Below are 22,061 nucleotides of genomic sequence, written 5' to 3'. Positions count from 1 at the left end.
CACATATAGAGGAAACTTGATATTATCGCAATACCAACAAGCATATGTTCCTCCCTCATAATAATTTTCAGTATCATCATGAATGAATTAAACATATAACTATCACATAATGCATTCTTTTCATGGTCCACAAGCATAGAAATTTTATTACTCTCCACATAAGCAAATTTATTCTCATGAATAGTAGTGGGAGCAAACTCAACAAAATAACCATCATGGGATTGAAAATTAAAATCATGATGAAAAGTTTCATGGTTATCATTATTCAATATAGCATACATGTCATCACCATAATCATCATAGATAGCAACTTTGTTGTCATAATCAATTGCAACCTCTTCCAAAATAGTGAATTCATCACTAAATAAAGTCATGACCTCTCCGAATCCACTTTCATCAATATACTCATCATAAATAGGAGGTCTGCAATCATCATAATAAATTTTCTCATCCAAACTTGGGGGAGTAAAAATATCATCTTCATCAAATCACTATTCAAGATATCTTCCGATATTCCGATAAATCAGCCGATTTATCGCTTACCGTTGTCTGGCCGATAAGATAAATCGGCCGATAAATCAATCGATATGGCGATAAATCGGCCGATATGCCGATAAACTAGCCGATTTACCCCTTGTCATGGGTCGATCGATAAGTTCCTGATAAGCGATATCCCCAACATTGCATCAAATATAGCATCCCCAAGCTTATGGCTTTGCATATCATTAGCATCATGGATATTCAAAGAATTCATACTAGCAATATTGAAATCATGCTCATCATTCAAATATTTTGTGCCAAACATTTTATTGACTTCTTCTTCTAACAATTGAGCACAATTTTCCGAACCATCATTTTCAAGAAAGATATTATAAAGATGATCAACAATATGATGAAACCTCAATTCCATTTTTATGTAGTTTTCTTTTGTAAACCAAACTAGTGATAAAACAAGAAACTAAACGATTCAATTGCAAGATCTAAAGATATACCTTCAAGCACTCACCTCCCCAGCAACGGTGCCAGAAAAGAGCTTCGTTGACGGGATGTGAGTGTCGCTTACCTAACCTCCCCGGCAACGATGCCAGAAAAGAGCTTCATTGACGGGATGTGAGTGCCGCTTTTCTAACCTCCCCGCAACGGCGCCAGAAAAGAGCTTGATGTCTACTACGCAACTTTTTTCTTGTAGACACGTGTTGGGCCTCCAAGCGCGGAGTTTTGTAGGATAGTAGCAATTTTCCCTCAAGTGGATGACCTAAGGTTTATCAATCCGTGGGAGGCGTAGGATGAAGATGGTCTCTCTCAAAAGATCCTGCAACCAAATACAAGATATCTCTTGTGTCCCCAACACACCCAATACAATGGAAAAATGTATAGGTGCACTAGTTTGGTGAAGAGATGGTGATAAATGTGTAATATGGATGGTAGAAATATATTTTTATAATCTGAATAAATAAAAACAGCAAGGTAGCAAATAGTAAACGGGCACAAAAACGGTATTGCAATGCTTGAAAATGAGGCCTAGGGTCCATACTTTCGCTAGTGCAATCTCTCAACAATGTTAATATAATTGGATCATATAACCCTCCCTCAACATGCAACGAAGAATCACTCCAAAGTTCCTATCTAGCGGAGAACATAAGATGGAATTGTTTGCAGGATACGAAACCACCTCAAAGTTATTCTTTCCGATCGATCTATCCTAGATTTCATACTAAAATAACACGAAGTTATTCTTTCCGATCGATCTAACCAAGAGTTCGTACTAAAATAACACCAAAGCAAATTCAGATTCATAATATTCAATCCAACACAAAGAACTTGAAAGAGTGCCCCAAGATTTCTACTGGAGAAACAAAAGACGAGAACGTGCATCAACCCCTATGCATAGATTACCCCAATGTCACCGCGGGAATCCGTGAGTTGAATGCCAAAACACATACCAAGTGAATCAATATGATACCCCATTGTCACCATGAGTATTCATATGCAAGACATATATCAAGTGCTCTCAAATCCATAAAAGTATTCAATCCGATAACAACGTAATCTCAAAGGGAAAAACTCAATTCATCACTACAAGATAGAGAGGGGAAAACACCATATGATCCGACTATATTAACAAAGCCCGCGATACATCAAGATCGTGACATCTCACGAACACGAGAGAAAGAGAGAGAGAGAGAGAGAGAGAGAGAGAGAGATAAACACATAGCTACTGGTGCAAACCCTTAGCCCCGAGGGTGGACTACTCCCTCCTTATCGTGGTGGCCGCCGGGATGATGAAGATGGCCACCGGAGATGATTCCTCCCTCCGACAGGGTGCCGGAAAGGGTCTAGATTCATTTTCGGTGGCTACAAAGCCTTGCGGCGGTGGAACTTCTGATCTAGGTTAACCCCTGATTGTTTCTCTATTTATAGGAATTTTTGGCCTTGGTTTCACGCTAAGATGGGCCTCGGGGTGAGCACAACCCACCAGGGCAAGCCAGGCCCACTAGGCGTGCCCTAGTGGGTTGTGCCCTCCTCGTGGCTCTTCTAGCCCTCCCACGAAGCTTCAAGGGTCTCTTTTGTTCCAAAAAGAATCGTCAAAAAGTTTCAGCTCATTTGGAGAACTTTCATTTCTGCACAAAAAACAACACCATGGTAGTTCTACCGAAAACAGCGTCAGTCCGGGTTAGTTCCATGCAAATCATACCAAAACCATATAAAATTGTGGTAAACATGGCATGAATACTTCATAAATTATAGATACATTGGAGACGTATCAGCTTCCTCAAATGCCCGAGCTCTTCATGAGCAAGCAAGTTGGATGCACAACCACTTAGTTTTCTTTTCAAGCTTTCATACACTCTTATTTGTGAAATAGTTTCGTTAAGATTTGTGAAATAGTTTCGTTAATATTTGAAATAGTTTCATTAATATTGGTGAAATGGCTTCGTTAATATTTGAAATAGTTTCGTTAATATTTGAAATAGTTTTACAAGGAACTAGAAGCGTTCCGGGGTCACCGGAAGAGTTTTGGGGTTTATCGGGCAATACCTGGTATTGCCGATAAGCAATATATAGGTGCAAAATTTTTGTGGAGATGTTAAATTAATAATAAAAGGCTGTAATAATATTTAGGAGGCTTTTATATTTAATTTAATACCAACAGGCCTTAAAGGCCAAGTGGTGGAAGGAGAATTGGGACACCTGGGCCCAATAGGTGGAGGCTCCCCCTTTCTACTTGTAGAAGGAAAGGGGAGGCCAAATTGGAGGGGATTTCCCCCTCCTTGGCCGGCGGAAGTGGAGGCTTTCCTTCCCATTGGGCGCCCCTCTCCTCTCCCCTCCAGCCTATACATACTAGAGGGTTCTGGCACTTTTAGACATAAGTTTTGGAACCTCCTCTAGTCTATTAGTTCTAGTTGATCCTAGTTGATCCAATTAGAGCTAGACCTAGTTCCTCTAACCCTCATAATTAGAATCCCATTGTGGTTCTAATCTCCTCCCTCTAATTTTCTAGCGATGATTAGCTTTGGAGGGTGAAGTGTTGTCGGATCGACTGTACACTTGCAAACCAAGTAGACAAGTCGTGCTTTCGGTCTTCCGTTCAAAGGATAGTTCGAGGGCGGTTCACGGGATCATCATGAATGGTTTGAGGGACTCCAAGTATGATATACACCGACTCTTCTACTTCCATTGCACTCTAGAGTCGGTAACGATCGTGAACCAAACCATTTATGCATCTTCATATTCTTCCTGGTTGATCGTAGGGCAATTTTTTTGTTTTCTACTACGTCTCCCAAAACTCTCATATCCTGATAGTAATGTAGGTTCGAGAGTTTTGCTCTTGGTAAGAAATCAACTAGTTCGAGGATATTGTTCGGAGGTCCAATATGTTCCATTTGCATTGAGTTTTCTTTCGAATCCCAATCCTTCTTTTCTAGGATTTTTATGTAGAATCAACTTCCTGAGCACATCACAGAGGGCTTGATGCCCTTTGTGGCTTTTTGATAACCCACAAGTATAGGGGATCGCAACAGTTTTCAAGGGTAGAGTATTCAACCCAAATTTATTGATTCGACACAAGGGGAGCCAAAGAATATTCTCAAGTATTAGCAGTTGAGTTGTCAATTCAACCACACCTGAAAGACTTAATATCTGCAGCAAAGTATTTAGTAGCAAAGTAGTATGGAAGTAACGGTAATGGTGGCAAAAGTAACAGTAGTAGTTTTTGTAGAAATGGTAACAGTGGCAACGGAAAAGTAACTAAGCAAAGATCAATATGTGAAAAGCTCATATGCAATGGATCAATGATGGATAATTATGTCGGATGCGATTCCTCATGCAACAGTTATAACATAGGGCGATTCCTCATGGCACTCGGGCCCTAGTGACAAGCATTAATCATGGCAAAGTCATAGCAACATCAATCTTAGAACATAATGGATACTAGGGATCAAACCCTAACAAAACTAACTCGATTACATGGTAAATCTCATCCAACCCATCACCGTCTAGCAAGCCTACGATGAGATTACTAACGCACGGCGGTGAGCATCATGAAATTGGTGATGGAGGATGGTTGAAGATGACGATGGAGACGGATTCCCCTCTCTGGAGCCCCGAACGGAATCTAGATCAGCCCTCCCGAGGAATATTAGGGCTTGGCGGCGGCTCCATATCGTAAAACGCGATGAATCCTTCTCTCTGATTTTTTTCTCCCCGAAAGTGAATATATGGAGTTGGGGTTGAGGTCGGTGGAGTCCTAGGGGGCCCACGAGGCAGGGGCGCGCCCTGCACCCTCGTGGACAGGGTGTGGGGCCCCTGATGTTGATTCTTTCGCCAATATTTTTCATTGATTCCAAAACGTGTCTCCGTGGATTTTTCAGGTCATTCCGAGAACTTTTATTTTTGCACAAAAATAACTCCATGGCAGTTCTGCTGAAAACTGCGTCAGTCCGGGTTAGTTCCATTCAAATCATGCAAGTTAGAGTCCAAAACAAGGGAAAAAGTGTTTGGAAAAGTAGATATGTTGGAGACGTATCAACTCCCCCAAGCTTAAACCTTTGCTTGCCCTCAAGCAATTCAGTTGAGAAACTGAAAGTGATAAAGAAAAACTTTTACAAACTCTGTTTGATCTTGTTGTTGCAAATATGTAAGGCCAGCATTCAAGTTTTCAGCAAAGATTGTGAACTAACCATATTCACAATAACATTTAGGTCTCATGTTTACTCATATCAATGGCATAATCAACTAGTGAGCAATTGTTGGTGAACGCAGTAATTTCAAAAAAATTCCTACGCACACGCAAGGTCATGGTGATGCATAGCAACAAGAGGGGAGAGTGTCGTCCACGTACCCTCGTAGACCATAAGCGGAAGCGTTATGAGAACGCGGTTGATGTAGTCGTACGTCTTCACGATCCGACTGATCCAAGTACCGAACGTACGGCACCTCTGAGTTCAGCACACGTTCATCTCGGTGACGTCCCACGAACTTCGATCTAGCAGAGCTTCGAGGGAGAGTTCCGTCAGCACGACGGTGTGATGATGGTGATGATGATGCTACCGACGCAAGGCTTCGCCTAAGCACCGCTACAATATGACTGAGGTGGATTATGGTGGAGGGGGGCACCGCACACGGCTAAAATATTAACTGATCAACTTGTGTGTCTTGGGGTGCCCCTGCCCCCGTATATAAAGGAGCAAGGGGGGAGGCCGGCCAGCCCTAGCAGGGCACGCCAGGAGGAGTCCTACTCCCACCGGGAGTAGGACCCCCTTTTCCTAGTTGGACTAGGAGAGAAGGAAGGGGGAGAGGGAGGAAGGAAAGGGGGGCACCGCCCCCCTCCTAGTCCAATTCGGACCAGAGGGAGTGGGCGCACGGCCTGCCCTAGTCTCCTCTCTCTCTACACTTTGGCCCAATAAGGCCCATACATTTACCGGGGGGTTCCGGTAACCTCCCGGTACTCCCGTAAAATCCCGATTTCACCCGGAACTATTCCGATGTCCAAATATAGGCTTCCAATATATCGATCTTTATGTCTCGACCATTTCGAGACTCCTCCTCATGTCCGTGATCATATCCAAGACTCCAAACTACCTTCGGTACATCAAAACACATAAACTTATATTACCGATCGTCACCGAACTTTAAGCGTGCGGACCCTACGGGTTCGAGAACTATGTAGACATGAACGTGACTCGTCTCCGATCAATAACCAATAGCGGAACCTGGATGCTCATATTGGTTCCTTCATATTCTATGAAGATCTTTATCGGCCAAACCGCATAACAACATACGTTGTTCCCTTTGTCATCGGTATGTTACTTGCCCGAGATTCGATCGTCGGTATCCTTATACCTAGTTCAATCTCGTTACTGGCAAGTCTCTTTACTCGTTCCGTGATGCATCATCCCACAACTAACTCATTAGTCACAATGCTTGCAAGGCTTATAGTGATGTGCATTACCGAGAGGGCCCAGAGATACCTCTCCGACAATCGGAGTGACAAATCCTAATCTCGATCTATGCCAAGTCAACAAGTACCATCAGAGACACCTGTACAGCACCTTTATAATCACCCAGTTACGTTGTGACGTTTGGTAGCACACAAAGTTTCCTCCGGTACTCGGGAGTTGCATAATCTCATAGTCATAGGAACATGTATAAGTCATGAAGAAAGCAATAGCAACAAACTAAACGATCATCGTGCTAAGCTAACGGATGAATCAAGTCAATCACATCATTCTCTAATGATGTGATCCCGTTAATCAAATGACAACTCAGGTCTATGGTTAGGAAACATAACCATCATTGATTCAACGAGCTAGTCAAGTAGAGGCAAACTAGTGACACTATGTTTGTCTATGTATTCACACATGTACTAAGTTTCCGGCTAATACAATTATAGCATGAATAATAAACATTTATCATGATATAAGGAAATATAAATAACAACTTTATTATTGCCTCTAGGGCATATTTCCTTCAGTCTCCCACTTGCACTAGAGTCAATAATCTAGATTACACAGTAATGATTCTAACACCCATGGAGTCTTGGTGTTGATCATGTTTTGCTCATGAGAGAGGCTTAGTCAACAGGTCTGCAACATTCAGATCCGGATGTATCTTGGAAATCTCTATGTCTCCCTCCTTGACTTGATCGCGGATGGAATTGAAGCGTCTCTTGATGTGCCTGGTTCTTTTGTGAAATCTGGATTCCTTTGCCAAGGCAATTGCACGGGTATTGTCACAAAAGATTTTCATTGTACCCGATGCACTAGGTATGACACCTAGATCGGATATGAACTCCTTCATCCAGACTCCTTCATTTGCTGCTTCCGAAGCATCTATGTACTCCGCTTCACATGTAGATCCCGCCACGACGCTTTGCTTAGAACTGCACCAACTGACAGCTCCACCGTTCAGTAAAAACATGTATCCAGTTTGTGACTTTGAGTCATCCGGATCAGTGTCAAAGCTTGCATCGACATAACCATTTACGACGAGCTCTTTGTCACCTCCATAAACAAGAAAGATATCCTTAGTCCTTTTCAGGTATTTCAGGATGTTCTTGACCGCTATCCAGTGATCCACTCCTGGATTACTTTGGTACCTCCTTCCTAAACTAATAGCAAGGCACACATCAGGTTTGGTACACAACATTGCATACATGATAGAGCCTATGGCTGAAGCATAGGGAACATATTTCATTTTCTCTCTATCTTTTGCAGTGGTCGGGCATTGAGTCTGACTCAACTTCACACCTTGTAACATAGGCAAGAACCCTTTCTTTGCTTGATCCATTTTGAACTTCTTCAAAACTTGATCAAGGTATGTGCTTTGTGAAAGTCCAATTAAGCGTCTTGATCTATCTCTATAGATCTTGATGCCCAATATATAAGCAGCTTCACCGAGGTCTTTCATTGAAAAACTCTTATTCAATTATCCTTTTATGCTATCCAGAAATTCTATATCATTTCCAATCAGCAATATGTCATCCACGTATAATATTAGAAATGCTACAGAGCTCCCACTCACTTTCTTGTAAATACAGGCTTCTCCAAAAGTCTGTATAAAAACATATGCTTTGATCACACTATCAAAACGTTTATTCCAACTCCGAGATGCTTGCATCAGTCCATAGATGGATCGCTGGAGCTTGCACACTTTGTTAGTACCCTTTGGATCGATAAAACCTATAGGTTGTATCATATACAACTCTTCTTCGAGAAAGCCATTCAGGAATGTTGTCTTTACATCCATTTGCCAAATTTCATAATCATAAAATGTGGCAATTGCTAACATGATTCGGACGGACTTAAGCATCGCTATGGGTGAGAAAGTCTCATCGTAGTCAACTCCTTGAACTTGTCGAAAAGCTTTCGCAACAAGTCGAGCTTTGTAGACAGTAACATTACCGTCAGCATCAGTCTTCTTCTTGAAGATCCATTTATTCTCGATGGCTTGCAGATCATCGGGCAAGTCAACCAAAGTCCACACTTTGTTCTCATACATGGATCCCATCTCAGATTTCATGGCCTCAAGCCATTTTGCGGAACCTGGGCTCATCATCGCTTCCCCATAGTTCGTAGGTACGTCATGGTCAAGTAACATGACCTCCAGAACAGGATTACTGTACCACTCTGGTGCGGATCTTACTCTGGTTGACCTATGAGGTTCGGTAGTAACTTGATCAGAAGTTACATGATCTTCATCATTAGCTTCCTTCCTCACTAATTGGTGTAGGAGTCACAAGAACAGATTTCTGTGATGAACTACTTTCCAATAAGGGAGCAGGTACAGTTACCTCATCAAGTTCTACTTTCCTCCCTCTCACTTCTTTCGAGAGAAACTCCTTCTCTAGAAAGGATCCATTCTTAGCAAAAAATGTCTTGCCTTCGGATCTGTGATAGAAGGTGTACCCAACAGTCTCCTTTGGGTATCCTATGAAGATACATTTCTCCGATTTGGGTTCGAGCTTATCAGGTTGAAGCCTTTTGACATAAGCATCGCAGCACCAAACTTTAAGAAACGACAACTTTGGTTTCTTGCCAAACCACAGTTCATAAGGTGTCATCTCAACGGATTTAGATGGTGCCCTATTTAACGTGAATGCAGTCATCTCTAAACCATAACCCCAAAATGATAGTGGTAAATCAGTAAGAGACATCATAGATCGCACCATATCTAGTAAAGTACGATTACGACGTTCGGACACACCATTAAGATGTGGTGTTCCGGGTGGCATGAGTTGCGAAACTATTCCGCATTGTTTCAAATGAAGACCAAACTCGTAACTCAAATATTCTCCTTCACAATAAGATCATAGAAACTTTATTTTCTTGTCACGATGATTTTCCACTTCACTCTGAAATTCTTTTTACTTTTCAAATGTTTCAGACTTATGTTTCATCAAGTAGATATACCCATATATGCTCAAATCATCTGTGAAGGTGAGAAAATAACGATACCCGCCGCGAGCCTCAACATTCATTGGACCACACACATCAGTATGTACGATTTCCAACAAATCTATTGCTCGCTCCATAGTTCCGGAGAACGGTGTTTTATTCATCTTGCCCATGAAGCATGGTTCGCAAGTACCAAGTGATTCATAATCAAGTGATTCCAAAAGTCCATCAGAATGGAGTTTCTTCATGCGCTTTACACCAATATGACCTAAACGGCAGTGCCACAAATAAGTTGCACTATCATTATCAACTCTGCATCTTTTAGCTTCAATATTATGAATATGTGTATCACTACTATCGAGATTCATCAAAAATAGACCACTCTTCAAGGGTACATGACCATAAAAGATATTACTCATATAAATAAAACAACCATTATTCTTAGATTTAAATGAATAACCGTCTCGCGTCAAACAAGATCCAGATATAATGTTCATGCTCAATGTTGGCACCAAATAACAATTATTTAGGTCTAAAACTAATCCCGAAGGTAGATGTAGAGGTAGCATGCCGACCGCGATCACATCGACTTTGGAACCATTTCCCACGCGTATCGTCACCTCGTCCTTATCCAATCTTCGCTTAATCCGTAGCCCCTGTTTTGAGTTACAAATATTAGCAACAGAACCAATATCAAATACCCAGGTGCTACTGCGAGCATTAGTAAGGTACACATCAATAACATGTATATCACATATACCTTTGTTCACCTTGCCATCCTTCTTATCCCCCAAATACTTGGGGCAGTTTCGCTTCTAGTGACCAATCCCTTTGCAGTAGAAGCACTCAGTCTCAGTTGAGCAGCAACTTGCTTGCCGTTCTTCTTGAAGTTCCCCTTCTTCCCTTTACCCTTTTTCTTGAAACTAGTGGTCTTGTTGACCATCAATACTTGATGCTCCTTCTTGATTTCTACCTCCGTAGCCTTTAGCATTGCGAAGAGCTCGGGAATCATCGTATTCATCCCTTCCATATTATAGTTCATCACAAAGCTCTTGTAGCTTGGTGGCAGTGAATGAAGAACTCTCTCAATGACACTATCATCAGGAAGATTAACTCCCAGTTGAGTCAAGTGGTTGTGGTACCCAGACATTCTGAGTATATGTTCACTGACAGAACTATTCTCCTCCATCTTGCAGCTGTAGAACTTATTGGAGACTTCATATCTCTCAATCCGGGTATTTGCTTGAAATATTAACTTCAACTCTTGGAACATCTCATATGCTCCATGATGTTCAAAACGTTGTTGAAGTCCGGTTCTAAGCCGTAAAGCATGGCACACTGAACTATCGAGTAGTCATCAGCTTTGCTCTGCCAGACGTTCATAACATCTGGCGTTGTTCCTGCTGCGGGTTTGGCACCTAGCGGTTTTTCCAGGACATAATTCTTCTGTGCAGCAATGAGGATAATCCTCAAGTTACGGACCTAGTCTGTGTAATTGCTACCATCATCTTTCAACTTTGCTTTCTCAAGGAACGCATTAAAATTCAACGGAACAACAGCACGGGCCATCTATCTACAACAACATAGACATGCAAAATACTATCAGGTACTAAGTTCATGATAAATTAAAGTTCAATTAATCATATTACTTGAGAACTCCCACTTAGACAGACATCCCTCTAATCATCTAAGTTATCACGTGATCCATATCAACTAAACCAAATCCGATCATCACGTGAGATGGAATAGTTTTCAATGGTGTACACCACTATGTTGATCATATCTACTATATGATTCACGCTTGACCTTTCGGTCTCAGTGTTCCGAGGCCATATCTGCATATGCTAGGCTCGTGAAGTTTAACCCGAGTATTCTGCGTGTACAAAACTGGCTTGCTGAAAGTGCAACTATCCCTAGGTGGTTTTGGTAATTCCTAACAACATATAGCTCACTGAGCTAATGCTATTCCAAGATTAATATTTCAGGAAAAGCTCAATGAATGGCATGGCATGGATGAGGAATGTGGACCCCTCAAAATATTAAGGACAAAAAGATTGGCTCAAGCTCAAAGCTCAAGACTCTACATTTTATATTTTAGTGATCCAAGATCACATTGAGTCTATAGGAAAAGCCAATACTATCAAGGAGGGATGAGGTGTTGCTTAATGGCTTGCTTGCCTCATAGTGCTTAGTGATATGCTCCAAAACCCTCAACTACCTTCCCACATCCACATATGACCTAAACCAAAAGTCAAACTCGGCCCTACCGATTCTTTCTATCCGGCGCCACCGAGTTTCAAATGTCATAGCCACTGCCACAAACCCTAGGCAAATCGGTCTCACCGATAGGAATTTTGGTCACACCGAGATGGGGTTGTAATCTCTCTATTTCCCTTCGTAACATTTCAGTACTACCGAGATGAGCGATCGGTCCCACCGAGATTGCAATGTAAACTCTATGTTTCTCCTTCGTAACATTTCGGTCCCACCAAAATGAGCGATCGGTCCCACCGAGTTTACCTGACCAACTCTCTAGTTAGCTTATTACCAAAATCGGTCCCACCGAGTTTGTGTAATCGGTCACACCGAGATTACGTTATGCCCTAACCCTAACCATATCGGTCCTACCGAGTTGCATCTCAGTCCCACCAAAAATCCTAACGGTCACTAGGTTTGCTAAATCGGTCCGACCGAGTTTTTCACTTCGGTCTCACCGAGATTGGTAAATTGTGTGTAACGGTTAGTTTTTGTGTGGAGGCTATATATACCCCTCCACCCACTCTTCATTCGTGGAGAGAGCCATCAGAACATACCTACACTTCCAATACACATTTTTTGAGAGAGAACCACCTACTCATGTGTTGAGGGCAAGATATTCCATTCCTACCATATGAATCTTGATCTCTAGCCTTCCCCAAGTTGCTTTCCACTCAAACCTTCTTTCCACCAAATCCATATCCCGTGAGAGAGAGTTGAGTGTTGGGGAGACTATCATTTGAAGCACAAGAGCAAGGAGTTCATCATCAACACACCATTTGTTACTTTTGGAGAGTGGTGTCTCCTAGATTGGCTAGGTGTCACTTGGGAGCCTCCGACAAAGATTGTGGAGTTGAACCAAGGAGTTTGTAAGGGCAAGGAGATCGCCTACTTTGTGAAGATCTACCGCTAGTGAGGCAAGTCCTTCGTGGGCGATGGCCATGATGGGATAGACAAGGTTGCTTCTTCGTGGACCCTTCGTGGGTGGAGCCCTCCGTGGACTCGCGCAACTGTTACCCTCCGTGGATTGAAGTCTCCATTAACGTGGATGTACGATAGCACCACCTATCGGAACCACGACAAAAACATCCGTGTCTCCAATTGCGTTTGAATTCTCCAAACCCTTCCCTTTACATTATTGCAAGTTGCATGCTTTACTTTCCGCTGCTCATAGACTCTTTGCATGCTTGCTTGAATTGTGTTAAGATTGCTTGACTTGTGCTAAGATAGCTAAAATCTGCCAAAGACTAAAATTGGGAAAAAGATAGACTTTTATTTGGTCAAGTAGTCTAATCACCCCCCCTCTAGATATACTTTCGATCCTACAAGTGGTATCAGAGCTTTGGTCTCCATTTTCTTCGATTTCCATAGCTTTTGGTGGTCATAGCCTTGGTTTCACAACCTAGGAAAGTATGGCGTCTAGCGAGGGAAATTATCACCGTAGAGGTCCTTACTTTGATGGCACTAATTTTGCTAGTTGGAAGCATAAGATGAAAATGCATATTCTTGGACATAACCCCGCCGTTTGGGCTATTGTGTGTGTTGGCTTGCAAGGTGAATTCTTTGATGGGAGAGAACCGAATCGTGAAGCTACCACGGATGAGTTGAAGATGCTACAATACAATGCTCAAGCTTGTGATATCCTCTTCAACGGAATGTGCGCCAAAGAATTCAACAAAATCAGCCGTCTTGAGAATGCAAAGGAAATTTGGGATACTTTGATTGGTATGCATGAAGGTACCGACTCCGTCAAGGAATCCAAGTTGGATGTGCTCCAAAGTCAACTTGACAAGTTCAAAATAATGGATGGTGAAGGTGTCGCTGAAATGTACTCTAGGCTTGCTCTTATCACAAATGAGATTGCCGGCTTAGGAAGTGAAGAGATGACTGACAAATTCATCATCAAGAAGATCCTAAGATCCTTGGATGGAAAATATGATACTGTATGCACATTGATCCAAATGATGCCAAATTACAAAGATCTCAAGCCAACGGAAGTCATTGGAAGAATTGTTGCTCATGAGATGTCACTCAAGGATAAGGAGGAGCTCCATAACAAGTCAAGTGGTGCTTACAAAGCCTCATGTGAAGCCCCCACATCATCAAGTGAGAAACAAACCTTCAATGAAGAATTGAGCTTAATGGTGAAGAACTTCAACAAGTTCTACAAGAATAGAAGCAAAGAGAGAAGTTTCAAGTCAAGGTCCTACAATGACAAAAGATCTTCTAGTCGAGAGCGAAACTGCTATAATTGTGGAAGACCCGGACACTACTCCTATGAGTGTACGACTCCCCACAAGAGAAGAGAAGATTCTCCCAAAAGAAGAAGTAGAAGAGAAGAATCACCATCAAGGGAGAGAAGGAGTAGGGATGATCGGTATGAACGAAGACCCTCACGGAGAAGCAAGGATTCGAAAAGGAAGGACAAGTCATCAAGGAGCTACACAAAACGAAGACATCAAGCTCATGTTGGTGAATGGGTATCCAGCTCCGACTCCGACAATGACTCCGAGAGAAGCTATCACACCGACTCCGAATGTACTCAAGATGAAGGTGTTGACGGTCTAGCACTTGTGTCAACCAACTCCTACGACATATTTGATTCACCAAATGAAGGAATTGGAAGATGCTTCATGGCCAAAGGTCCAAAGGTATCACACCCCGAGTATGTTGATTTCAATAGTGATGAACATGACCTGTTAGGTGATGATGAGTTACTTGTTGACAACTTTGGTGATGAATACTATAATGAAACGAATGACAATGATAAGGAGAAGATTGAGTCTCTAACTAAAGAACTAAACACTCTTAAGTTAGCTCATGAAACTATCTTAGGAGATCATCGAGAACTTTTAAGGACTCATGAGAAATTACGTTTTGAGAAGCTCAATCTTGAGCAAGAGCATGAGATCTTAAAAGCAATCAATGATGATCTTCACAAGAAAAGTTCTTCTTACATTGCCAAGTGTTTACTCTTATCCACTTACATGCCTCAAGTCAATTCTAGTAACAAGAAGAAGAAGGATTCTTCTTCTAGTAGTAACAATAATCATGCTAAATCCAATATTGTCGCTTCTAGTAGTTCTCTTGATTCCACTAATGATTCTCTTAGCCAAGTTACACTTGAGCAAGAAAATAGCTTATTGAAGGGAATTATAGAGAAAGGTGTTTACAAGAGCCTTGCCGGGAGTAAGCAATTCGAAGAAATTGTACGCAAGCAAGGAAGGCACCGGAAGAATCAAGGTATTGGTTTTGAACGAAAGTTCAATGCCAATGGAGTTGAGTGGGAAGAAGATCAATACCCCAAGACGAAGTTTGTTCCTCAACAAGAGAAGTATGATCCTACTTCATCCAAAGGGACACAAGCTCAAGATGATCTTCCACCACAAGACCACAAGCAAAAAGGCAAGGACAAGCTTCAAGAGGAAATTGATGCATTTGAAGAAGCTCCTAAGGCCTTGGTCAAGTGGGTTCCCAAGACTACATCAAGTTCCACTTCATCAAGTACAACTACAACTCCGAGGATTCCCATCAAGATGGTGTGGATCCCGAAGAAGAAGAACTAGAAGAGTTCTTGAGGGTGACTCCGCCAACATACTTCAGTCTTATTATTTTGGAAAGAACAAGTGCAATCAACTGCCACATCTTGCACTAGTTCAGGGAGACACAGACCCTCTTGTTGGTAAGACAAGGGACAAAGTAACCTAAAGCTTTCATAGACATCATCCTGTGTGTGCATCATTCTATGTCTATGGATATCCTTGTTTGTTCCTTGTGGGACTAACCCGTGTAGGTATTGAAAGTGCAACCCACTCCAAAGGATAGCTCCAAATGATCTACATCAACTTAGAGCATCCACATCTTCAACACCTACATGAAGTCATCATCGACAAAACCCAAGGTTAGTTCATCCCTCTTAGGGGGGGTCTCACATCTAGGGGGAGATTTACTCTAACAATTGAGTTAAGGCAACTCTAATGGTGTGAACACACCAACGCTTTATGTAAAAGTGGCAACCCCACTTATGCTTAAACGATGAGTATGACCTATAATCAAATGTTCTCATTTGACTCCTAAGTCAATATACTCATATATAGATGACCTAGTCATCGCCAATTGCTTGATAGATGCTAGAATTTTTTGTGCATGATTTGCCACATATTTCATTTGCCATTTTATTGTGTGAGCATGTTGGTTGCATAATTTACTCATTTGAGGACATCCACTTGTTGTTTTGATTGATTGGTTTCCTTTTCTTTTGGCCAAGTGGATGGACAAGAATGCCTAAGAACCTTCTCTAGCTATCTATGCTTTTCTCGTCTCAAACTCTATTCATGTTGCATCACAAAATTTGATCAAGTCAGATTTGAACCACTCTGTGTGAGGAGCACTCGGAGTCCCCGATTCGTCATAAAATTAAACTTCCAAAACTTCTTTGTGCGTTTCGGTCTGACCGATTCACCCATTTCGGTCATACCGAGATCACTAAGTCGATCTAGTTTTTCAATCTCGATGCAACCGATTTGAACTTTTCGGTCACACCGAGTTGCAGTAACTGCTTGCAGTTATGCATCTCGGTGCCACCGAGTTGCAGTAACTGCTTGCAGTTATGCATCTTAGTGCCACCGAGTTGTTCCACTCGGTTACACCGACAGGGTCGGGCTATATATACCCACGGGTCAAATTTTGGAAAACTTTCCGAACCTCCTCGACCCGCGCTTAGCCCGCTCTGCATCCAGGGTCTCCGGATCGTCTTCCTCGTCGCCAGCCGCCTCCTGCCGCTGGTCTCTGCCGCCGTCAACGGGTATCAACCCCGCCATTGCCGCCGTAGCGAGTTCATCACCGAACTAGGGTATGAACTCGATCACTGTGATATCCCTATCTGATTCCTAGCACATTGTGTTCGCCATGTATCTTGCCACGACTGAGATCATTCTTATCCAGTCAAAACACTCCATAGTTTAGTCGTGAATTGAGAATTTAGGGTTAGGTTTCTACCGAAACCATCTCGGACCCACCGAGTTGTGGAACTCGGTACCACCGATTCGGCTTAGGCTATTACACATGTAATTTTCGGTCTGACCGAGGATTGCAAATCGGTGTGACCAAGTTCAGGACTTTGTGAAACCCTAGTAGTCTCGGTGCCACCGAACTGTAACCCGGTCTGACCGAGTTCACTAGTTTAGGTTCCAACAGCTGCTTCGGTATCACCGAGTTTACAAATCGGTTGATCCGAAATGCTTTTTGTGGAAAACTAAAACTAAGTTTTTGACTCATTCTTTTGCAAAAACCTCTGCATTTTGTGATGCTCATCCACTCTATCTCATCTATATCTATTCACAGGGTCTGTTGTCAGTGTTTGCAATATGTCTGATCAGAGTGACAGCCAGAATAGGTCAGAGGAGCAGGTTCACCTGAGTGAGGGCACTAGTCCCTCTAGCAGATTAGATGATGGTAGCAGGAGCACCCCAAGCAACTTACCCAAAGCTGCCACCAGGGCCAAAAGAAGAAGACCTCGGAATCTGAGGATGAAGACTATGTGGCAGTTGAGGATGAGGCCACTTCCAAGAAGAAAGTGGTTAATAAGGAATATAGCACTGCTGCTGCCACTAAGCCTGGCATGAAAAGCAAAGTGCCTGCAAAGAGAATTCCAATGTCTAAGGCCAGAGCATCTACTCAAGTCCCTTTGGAATCTGAACCCAAAGAGGCTGCTGCAGAAGGGAAGAAGAGGAAGGAGAGGGTCAAAAAGACCACTGCTAGAGTGCTTGGGAGATCCTCAATCATGAGAGATTCTGAAGAGGAAGAGGAAGAATATGCTTCACCAGCACCCAAAGCTCAGAAGCTTATGGGTGATGCCATCAGGGCAGGGGCTGTTCCATCTAAGCCTAAGACTACTCCAAAGGCTGCCGCTCCAGCTCCAAAGCCAAAACCGAAGAGGAGCACCAGGGACATCCCTACTGAGGAAAAGAACAAGGCCCCAGTGCCTGAAGCTGAAATGGAAGAAGAAGATGATGAGTCACATGTCTTGAGGAAGCTGAAGCCAAAAATCCCAGATCACAGTGATGCTCATCTAGTTGCTGAGAACATGAAGATCAGGAAGGACTCAGGTCTGAGGCTATGGAGAGAGTCAGATCCATATGCTACCAGGAGGAGGACTGCTGTGGACTGCAGGTTCCATACAAAGGAACAACATGACTTCTATGAGACAGTGTTGCTTGACAAGAAGCCCATAGTGTGTGACATGAGATGGGTCGACTGGGACTACATCAAGGAGAATGAGGATCACTATCCAGGTGTACATGACAGTTTCAAGGATTGTGGAGTCGATGTGTTTGTGGCTCAGAAGCTCACAAAATGGAATGATGAGCTCATCGTGCAGTTCTACTCCACAGCTCATTTCTACCCAGATGGAAGGATTGTCTGGATGTCTGAAGGTACGAGGTACCAGTCCACGGTTGCTGAATGGGCGAAGTTGATCAATGCCCCAAAAGAGAGTGAAGATGACTTGGATGTCTATGCCAACAAGAAGAAGGATCACAACACCATGGCACACATGTACAAGGAGATCCAGATGCTGCTCTTGAGACACATAAGTTTGGATCTATACATTACCTTCTGTCAGGCTTGCCAACCATCCACTGGATCCTCAGGCACACTCTCTTGCCAAAGTCAGGTGATCACAATATGATCAGAGGCCATGCAATTAACTTGCTTCACATCTTTGATGTCCCACAGAAGTTCAAAGTCATGAGCCTAATAGTTGAAACTATCGAGAGGACAGCTGCAGATCAGAAGAGGAGTTGTGGGTATGCCCCACAGATCCAGGAGCTGATCAACTCCAATATGGGCACTGGTACATATCTGCTCGACAAGGAAAACATACCTATCTATCCAGACTTTGAGGACAACACTATGGTTATGAATGAGGATGAACCATCTTCTGTGCACGCACAAGCCAAGAAGGAGAAGGCAAAAGCTGAAAAGGTTGCAAGGATGCCAACTACTGAAGAAGCATCACAGTATCTCCTGAAGAGCAAGCAAGATCAGCTTGGCTACCTGATTGCATCTACTCTGAGGATTGAGAAGGGACTGGCCACCCTGACTCAAAACCAGGAGAGCTTGGAAAGAATCGTGGAGCAAAAGTTCTATGACTTGGATGTGAAGGTAACTGAGATCCAGTCTGTTGTGGAGCAACTTCAAGATGATATGCAGGAGAGGAAGGGCAAGACAACCACTGATGCATTTGCCAGAGTGCCTAGAGCTCAGAGGTCTGCTGCAGTGCCTGTTCCAGACACCAGATCCACGTCATCTGCACCAGCTACAGCTTCAGTGCCACCAGCTCCAGCACCTACTCCATCAGCTCCATCTACTTCGACTGAAGCCTTCGTTCTACGAGTTATCCGGACACCACCACCTGAAGACCAAGCCTGGGAGACGATTTAGTGCTATGCATTTTCTAGGAACTTTTTGGTAACTTGTTGCCAAAGGGGGAGAAAAATGTATAGATCATAGGCTTCGAGAGAGAGCGTTGCTTTTTATTCTCTCTTGCTTTGGTGGTTGAACTTTATTTGCTTTGCTTGTTTGAGATACTTTTTGTCTGCGTGATACTTGGATGATCATGTGTTTGATCATATGCTACATTAATGCTTGTTGGATGACATTATCTTTTTATCCCTATATAATCATTCACTTTGCTTGGTGATGAGTGCATGCATTTAATTATTATCATTTTGAGCGCTCCACCAAGATGTATGTGACATGGAAGAGTAACCCATGAGCCTAACTATTTGTGCATTTGTAGTCCAAAGCAAACCATAAACTATGCACAAATTTAGGGGGAGGTCTTGCCTTTCACATACTTCTCAATGTTTTTCGCTCTTATTATCATTTGTCGAAGCTTTGATCTATATGTTGTCATCAATTACCAAAAAGGGGGAGATTGAAAGTGCAACTATCCCTAGGTGGTTTTGGTAATTCCTAACAACATATAGCTCATTGAGCTAATGCTATTCCAAGATTAATATTTCAGGAAAAGCTCAATGAATGGCATGGCATGGATGAGGAATGTGGACCCCTCAAAATATTAAGGACAAAAAGATTGGCTCAAGCTCAAAGCTCAAGACTCTACATTTTATATTTTAGTGATCCAAGATCACATTGAGTCTATAGGAAAAGCCAATACTATCAAGGAGGGATGAGGTGTTGCTTAATGGCTTGCTTGCCTCATAGTGCTTAGTGATATGCTCCAAAACCCTCAACTACCTTCCCACATCCACATGACCTAAACCAAAAGTCAAACTCGGCCCTACCAATTCTTTCTATCCGACGCCACCGAGTTTCAAATGTCATAGCCACTGCCACAAACCCTAGGCAAATCGGTCTCACCGATAGGGATTTTGGTCACATCGAGATGGGGTTGTAATCTCTCTGTTTCCCTTCGTAACGTTTCGGTCCTACCGAGATGAGCGATCGGTCCCACTGAGATTGCAATGTAAACTCTTTGTTTCTCCTTCGTAACATTTCGGTCCCACCAAAATGAGCGATCGGTCCCACCAAGTTTACCTGACCAACTCTCTGGTTAGCTTATTACCAAAATCGGTCCCACCGAGTTTGTGTAATCGGTCACACCGAGATTACGTTATGCCCTAACCCTAACCATATCGGTCCTACCGAGTTGCATCTCAGTCCCACCGAAAATCCTAACGGTCACTAGGTTTGCTAAATCGGTCCGACCGAGTTTTTCACTTCGGTCTCACCGAGATTGGTAAATTGTGTGTAACGGTTAGTTTTGGTGTGGAGGCTATATATACCCCTCCACCCACTCTTCATTCGTGGAGAGAGCCATCAGAACATACCTACACTTCCAATACACATTTTCTAAGAGAGAACCACCTACTCATGTGTTGAGGCCAAGATATTCCATTCCTACCATATGAATCTTGATCTCTAGCCTTCCCCAAGTTTCTTTCCACTCAAACCTTCTTTCCACCAAATCCATATCCTGTGAGAGAGAGTTGAGTGTTGGGGAGACTATCATTTGAAGCACAAGAGCAAGGAGTTCATCATCAACACACCATTTGTTACTTCTTGGAGAGTGGTGTCTCCTAGATTGGCTATGTGTCACTTGGGAGCCTCCGACCAAGATTGTGGAGTTGAACCAAGGAGTTTGTAAGGGTAAGGAGATCACCTACTTCGTGAAGATCTACCGCTAGTGAGGCAAGTCCTTCGTGGGTGATGGCCATGATGGGATAGTCAAGGTTGCTTCTTCATGGACCCTTCGTGGGTGGAGCCCTCCGTGGACTCGGGCAACCGTTACCCTCCGTGGGTTGAAGTCTCCATCAACGTGGATGTACGATAGCACCACCTATCGGAACCACGACAAAAACATCGGTGTCTCCAATTGCGTTTGAATTCTCCAAACCCTTCCCTTTACATTATTGCAAGTTGCATGCTTTACTTTCCGCTGCTCATAGACTCTTTGCATGCTTGCTTGAATTGTGTTAAGATTGCTTGACTTGTGCTAAGATAGCTAAAATCTGCCAAAGACTAAAATTGGGAAAAGGATAGACTTTTATTTGGTCACATAGTCTAATCACCCCCCTCTAGACATACTTTCGATCCTACAACCCATTGTATGTGAACGTAGAGCTTATCACACCCGATCATCACGTGGTGTCTCGGCACGATGAACTTTCGCAATGGTGCATACTCAGGGAGAACACTTATACCTTGAAATTTAGTGAGAGATCATCTTATAATGCTACCGTCGATCCAAGCAAACTAAGATGCATAAAAGATAAACATCACATGCAATCAATATAAGTGATATGATATGGCCATCATCATCTTGTGCCTATGATCTCTATCGCCAAAGCACCGTCATGATTACCATCGTCACCGGCTTGACACCTTGATCTCCATCGAAGCATCGTTGTCGTCACGCCAACTATTGCCTCCACGACTATCACTACCGCTTAGTGATAAAGTAAAGCAATTACATGGCGATTGCATTTCATACAATAAAGAGACAACCATATGGCTCCTGCCAGTTGCCGATAACTGTGTTACAAAACATGATCATCTCATACAATAAAATTTAGCATCATATCTTGACCATGTCACATCACAACATTCCCTGCAAAAACAAGTTAGACGTCCTCTACTTTGTTGTTGCAAGTTTTACGTGGCTGCTACGGGCTAAGCAAGAACCGTTCTGACCTACGCATCTAAAACCACAACGCGGTATAGTGATTGCTTTTTGATCTTCAGAAAGGACCCTATTCATTGAATCCTATTCAACTAAAGCTAGAGAAACAGACACCCACTAGCCACCTGTGTGTGAAGCACGTCGGTAGAACCAGTCTCGCGTAAGCGTACGCGTAATGTCGGTCTGGGCCGCTTCATCCAACA

This window comes from Triticum urartu, chromosome 6 (genome assembly GCF_003073215.2).
Source record: "Triticum urartu cultivar G1812 chromosome 6, Tu2.1, whole genome shotgun sequence".
Lineage (NCBI taxonomy): Eukaryota > Viridiplantae > Streptophyta > Magnoliopsida > Poales > Poaceae > Triticum > Triticum urartu.
Note: the sequence above shows the minus strand (reverse complement) of the source record.